This window comes from Electrophorus electricus, chromosome 6, assembly GCF_013358815.1.
Source record: "Electrophorus electricus isolate fEleEle1 chromosome 6, fEleEle1.pri, whole genome shotgun sequence".
Classification (NCBI taxonomy): Eukaryota; Metazoa; Chordata; class Actinopteri; order Gymnotiformes; family Gymnotidae; genus Electrophorus; species Electrophorus electricus.
The window spans coordinates 15,902,040-15,908,763 of NC_049540.1; positions in this window are offsets into that span (position 1 = coordinate 15,902,040).

Below are 6,724 nucleotides of genomic sequence, written 5' to 3' on the forward strand. Positions count from 1 at the left end.
CTAGCAGTCAGATCCCATCACCTGTCTCTCCCTCTTCTCAAATGTACTGGACACACACACACACACACACACACACACACACAGAAACACACACACAGGAGAAACCAGACCTGACTCAAGGTGACAAGATGATAGCCTTGTCTTTGCTGCCAGGACCCCTTATATGAGGTGTCCCTCTTTCTGCCTGGAACAAGAGCAAAGAGAAAGAAGGAGATCAAAAGACATCATCCACTGCTAGCCCATTGCGCCACCCTTTTCCTCAAGAGGCTTTTCCACCCAACAGTTCTCCCACATACTAACAGAACTTGAATGATCTTTGAACTGAGAGTATTTTTTTTATTGTCTCCATGAGCCCCTTATGTACCGATACTTTCCTGTTGATAATCAAAAATATCCTTCAGTTATTGCTGTGTAAGATACCTTTGTTGATATGTACATGTGTCTGGAATGATTTCTGCCCTTCGTACCTGCTGTGAATACTCCTTCTTCTCTCTGCAGCTTGAGCAGTAGAATTCCCTTGCAATTTATTATTTATCAACTACTATAAATTGCACTGTTTATTGTGGTGACAGCTGCAAATGAAACACAAAAATATTCCCCTTTCCTCGATTCTTCCCACATCTGCCGAACCCACGGTCGATTTTTCTCTCTTTTCCCTTGCATATAATGGAGGGAGTCCATCTTCCTGTCTTTTCTACTCCTACAAAGAAGAACAACAGGAGATTACTGGCCGGAGTGCCTCCTGTTCGTTTATACGGAATGGTCTTTCCAGCTGCCCTTTATGTCCGCCGTGATCTGCCTGTAAATATGTGTCTGGGACGTTTGACACCTGCCCTGGGTTTGGGCTGATCTTATTTCATTAAAGTCTAAATACCTCTTCAGCATTGATGTGGCATTCTGTCTGTTCTGCTTCTTTTGTTTATACCACAAAGATGGAATTTGGTGGAACAAAGATGGAGGATACCTATAATATAGCATGTACTTACACGTACCTATAATGTAAAATGAACCACAGTCAGCTTTTTTGTTGATTTAATCAAATTGTGACACCATCACAGTCTAAACTGGTCTAGTTCTTTCATCTAGTTTCCAGTCCATTAATATGAGTGTGTTCTATGGAATGAATGACTCATTAAAGAATCTTTCTTTTTGGATTAAAAGTGCCCCATTTGTTGTATATATGGCAAATCAATAGTCTTCCCTAATTAGGATTTAGACATTACTGGATTTAAAAAAATAAAAATAAAATAAAAAATTACCACCTCTGCATGTTGTGAACCATACTTTAACCTGGAAGTGAACATGGCACTGATGTTTTTTTATGGCAGTCCCTTCACCCAAATCTTTCTCCTAGCGTTATGGTACTATGGGCAGATTTGTCTAAGTATAATGAACACAATATCATCCTATTTATCTACATTAAGTGTTTTAATTAATGACTGTAGATTGTCACAAAGAACAGATTAGTTAGAATAGCAGTATATTATCAAATTTCAAGTCCCACATCGGAGGCACAGTGATACAGTGTGATGTTAGCCTTTGATGGACATGCAGCTATGTTGAGCAGCAACCTAGGTAATACGACATTTAGAAGTTTCCCCGTTCTTCTGATTCAGTCACAGTCCTTTTCAATTATTGTTGGCCTCTGCTTGGGATTGCAACCCCACCACCAGTCTGGGAGGCCATCGCCCCACACCTTTAATGAAGCAAAGACTTTCTTATCAAAGTGGTAGCAGCACAACATGAGAGCCCTAGTATGAGAGCAGTTCTGCAGTGTGACCCTCTTCACCAGCTTCATCCTGGAACAGCTCCAGCTTTAACCTGCACTGAAACCCTGGAGACCAACTGGGGGTTACTACACATGACTGATAATGTGACCAACCTGCAATGGGTTGTTTAGTGTAAGTAGAAAATGGTTGAATAAATTATTTAATAATAAAATTAAGCAGAATGCATGAATGGATATCATTGAGTCTTTAATGCTTGAATCTGTGTTGGTTATAAATACTTAGTGCTATTTTACACAGTGGTTGTGTGAATGTAAGGTCATTGCAAGTAATAGATTTTTCTCTACTGTGAGTATTATATTTCTAATTTAAAATTCATTGTGTTATAAAGTGCCTGGAGAATCACCATAAATAATAAATGGATATTCCCTGTAACATGTAAGCACTTACTTTAATTATTACAAAATGTCTTGGTCCCCTTTCAAAGATTAGGTCTCTGTAAAAAAAACTGGTGGGACTTTTTTTTTTCCTGTTACTGTGTTTAGAAGTAGTGGCAAGCTACAGACGACTAGTGTATCAGGTTTGTAAGGGGAATCAACCCTGATCTGCACAGTGTCGCTGTAATCAGAGAAAGTTGATGCAACTTACACCTGTTCCATTTCTTTTCTTTTCCCTTGCCCAGGCCTCTTTTCCTGCAATATTAACAGGCTGCTTTTCATGCATGCTCCCCTGAGCAGGCGTAACTTCAATCAGCCCTTATCCAGGCACCCATGGAGTAGAAAGATCTCTTTACATAAACCCACAGCTAGTTCTACATTAGGGCAAGCTACGCTGATGTTATGATGATGTTATGATGTTACATCATCATTTCATCAAGGGTTACAAAATGAATTAATGTATTGTTTGGTATCATTTGGTATTCCACTTATTGTTGTTTCATTTAGAGGTTATGCTTATTTTGCATTTCTTCTAGGTATCAGCATTGATTCCTGTATTTTAGTATTATTCTACTTCAGCTGTATCTTTGACTCTAACCTACTGGCCAGGATACATTCTGAGTAGATGACAAAGCATTTTTGTAAGTTGCTCTGGATGAGAGCTAAATGCAAAATGGTAAATGTAAATATAAAATATTGAAAACAATCTGAAAAAAACTTTCAGCTGTCTTGAAGTGACATTTTTTGTGCAATAAGCAAAATGTTTTTCATGTCAGCCATAGTTCTGTCTTCCTACCCACCCCAAGAATAATAAATAGAGGCTGCAGAACTTATAAGTAGGTATAACAAATAATATCACTAAACTGCTTTTTGTTCCTGTTGGGGGTATTTACACAACAGAGTTTTTCCTGTACTTTTCCTTCTAAAAAGCTCCCCCATTTTATAGCCCTTAAAAATGTTTTAAAGGATCCTCTGTCACTCATGTTTGTTTTAGATTTATCATCTTCATCTTTCCTTTTAAGTACCTGTGGGTTTTTCATATTTGTATGCATAATGTTTAGTGAAGCACAATTATCTTGTGTTCAGAATCCTACTTATGGGGTCTAGGACACACCATCCTACACTTTTGCCAGAAGTCCAAGCATCAGTCATGACAGATTTAAATCTGTATTTACATTCCACTATGTGCCACCAAGGTCAGAGAGGGTATTATTCATAGACAAAAGGCCATTGAGGGATTAAATACACAGTTTTGCCTGTGCTAACACTGTATATTGCAAAGTTATAATTTTCTCAGATCCCTGGTGGTCCTGAGTTCAAATTTTAGCTCTGGAATGGTAGTTGTAGTAAGTAGTTAAAATTTTTTTTTAAATGTTAGAAAAATGTTCCCACGGTGTGATGGCTTAATAGTGTTTTAAAATGGAAAATAAAAACAGTTAGGAGACAAAAACTGATTTAGCGGGTTTTCCTGTGGTGTTAACTATATGAAAAATAATACAGTACTGAACATAAAGATTGGAGGAAATCCATGTCTGACCTTGACTGCGCAAAACCAGAACTGGGCCCTTCTGAGCCAATCATTTCATTATGATCCACATAATTGTATTTGAATGAAGACTGTCGAGCAGGTGAAGTACTGCTCATGTAAGCATCTGCCAGAACCAATGCCATCATACTCAGTCTGCTCCATTAGGAACTTGATTAGTTCCATTAGGATCTTGCCTCCTCCATAGTTGATTAGGATACAAGCCAGATGACTCACCCCATGTCGAAAGCGTCTGCACATAGATGTATTTCAGTTTCAGGTCATGTAGTGGTTTTGTATAAATGACATGTATAAACATACATTCAAAGGATTTATGCATTCACCACTCCATTTCATTGGATTTTTATTAGTTAGAAGCTACAATCCAACAGCAGAGTTAGCCATGCACAATTTGTGTTAGCGTTCCTTCATTAACACTTTGTCACTGGCTGGTTTCTGACTGCAGGTCTGCTGTGTGCTGGATACTTTGTCAAGGCAGACCCAAGCACAGTGTTGATACATTCACGCTAGCACAATGCCTAGTACTGTGACTTTAGCATATGACATTGCTGTGGTGAGAGTAGTCCACCACTCAAATAATAACCTGTCTTTCTATGGTTCTGAGTTCAGTAAGTGACCGGGGATAATTGGACAGAATGTAGCTGATAATTTGTTTGATGTGCAGTCTGTAATTGTACACCTAAAAAATACCCATTAGAAATAAATCCAATGTTACATAATAAAGTGGCCAGTGACTGAGTATGCATGGACAATTGACTGAATTAGACTACTTGGTTTTCCTTCAGAAAAAAAAATCCCATACTTTAATAAACACAAGAAGACTACAAATATGCTACTAAATCAATTGCCTTAAGCAGTTCAATATTATTCATGTTTGAATCTACACAGATTTTCAAGCCCATTATAAAGTCACAAACGGCTCGTGAAACTTGATCTGGAGACTGGAAGTGTGTGATCTCATGTGCTATTTGATGATCTCATGTTCTGTAATGCCATGGGACGCCAAGTATGACGTCAATACCGGCGTGAACTGACAGTACATGGGCCAGGATGACGTTTACTAGCTCTTCCCTTAATGTTTTCTTGTTCACGCAGCGTGAAACCCACTCCTCGGGCTAGTGTGCTATGTCGTTTTTAAGATGGTTCTGGAACTCTCATATGGTTAGCTCTAGCATACTAGGCTTACAGACTAAACCTAAATCAACAACCATAACAAAACATTCATTCCTGACTTCAATTTTTTTTTAAAGACGTCGTCGTGTTGGTTGTTAACCTACGAGTGCACTTGATCAAGCAGTAGGCTGTATTCCAAAGCTGCGAAATCACGCCACCACACGGCTCGTAACAAAAGGAGTTTGCGCAAGCCGTCCCGTCTTTTTTTAAAGACACAGTACGGTATTTAACTTATTAGTGACACGGCACTTCCAAATTTTCAAAAGCGTCGTATCTGTGAGTAACTGAGGGCGTCGTTCGCGGTGCTGAAAGGATAGCGCCATTGCGGGGCTGGGGAAGTGTGAATTAAACTGAACCCCGGAAAGACAATCGCGATTTAGAAATCTTGGTCGTCATTACTGAGTAAAGTCAGAGGGGATTAGTGTTTTCTTATTTTAAGACTGATTTAGTTTCAGAGCTACAGTACGTTATAAAGACCTGCAAGGCAGGTACAAAATGCTTGCACTTATGTTAGACCGCATTTCAGTTAAATGCTTATATCCAGAACAGTCTAAGGACTTGTAGTTGCAAATATATTTATGTAATGTGGTATTTATTAAAATGGAGGACAACATTAGAAATATTAGGTTTTTGGCTTGCTATATAAGGGCCTTCCCATTTCTTTTAAGCAATTCCTTTAAGCATGGGTTCACGCCTATTACAGTTAATGCCGATGCCCATAATTCATGTACACTGTAAGTTTTATAGCATAAAAATCAGGTCTGTTAGATAGCAGTAGCTGTCATGGTACCTCTGCTGTTGTTCCTCTGACTCTCTGTAATGGAAATGCCTGATCATTTCATAACTATTCGGATGTGCTACATACCTTCCGGCTGAAATTATCATCGGCATCCAATAATGCATGTTATAGTGTCTCATCCCGCAGAATAATTTGTCCTACATTCGTCATAAATATTTTGTTCAGCACACTCCCTAAGCTGTCAAAGAAAACCCAGATTTGCTTTTTGCTTTTCTGTGCTAATACGGAACTTCTGTTTGTCATGTCTAACCCTCTATATATATGCCCAAGCCGATCAAGAGTCACCCTAGCTCTAGCTTTAACATTAGTTAAATATCTCCAACCTGTGTTTAGTAACTTGATCTGTCGATGGTTTCAAGGTCTAGTGCTGTGCAGAGTTGGTCGGGTTCCAATTTTGAGTCTGGCCTTTCAATATGTCTTCTGTATGTCATCTCAGAGATCTCCTTGCCACAAGTCCTTTCAGCTTGCTCATTAGATGAGTGATCCTGGTTTTCTATAAAGATGCTTTGTGATTATGTCTACGGTAAGAAATGGAGTACAAATAAAATAAAATTGAAATTAATCGGGTAAGGTAATCAAGCTATATAATATAACAAGCATGAAAGTGACCCTCTGTCACTGATGTGTTAGGTCTATGTTAAACCCGTGGTAATAAGGAAAGCGGTAACGTAAGATACTATTTCAAACTTATTATTTTAACAATTACCAATTACTCAAGCCCACCGCAGTTATTTTCGTCAAAGTGACGAAGAAATCCAATTGGCAACAATAAAAGTAAAACGAGAAAAACAAAAAAGCCCCCCCCCATATATATATATATATATATATATATATATATATATATATATATATATATATATATATATATATATATATATATACATACAAATATCCACTTCTATATGAAACGTATTTAACATCCTGTTCTCATAATCTCTTGCTGGATCGACGCATGAGGTGCGTTTTGATGCTCCGTGGGGATCCAGGACAGCACTGCCACCTCTGGTTTTGGGTTTCCACTTCTGTTTAATCTCCGGTGCGT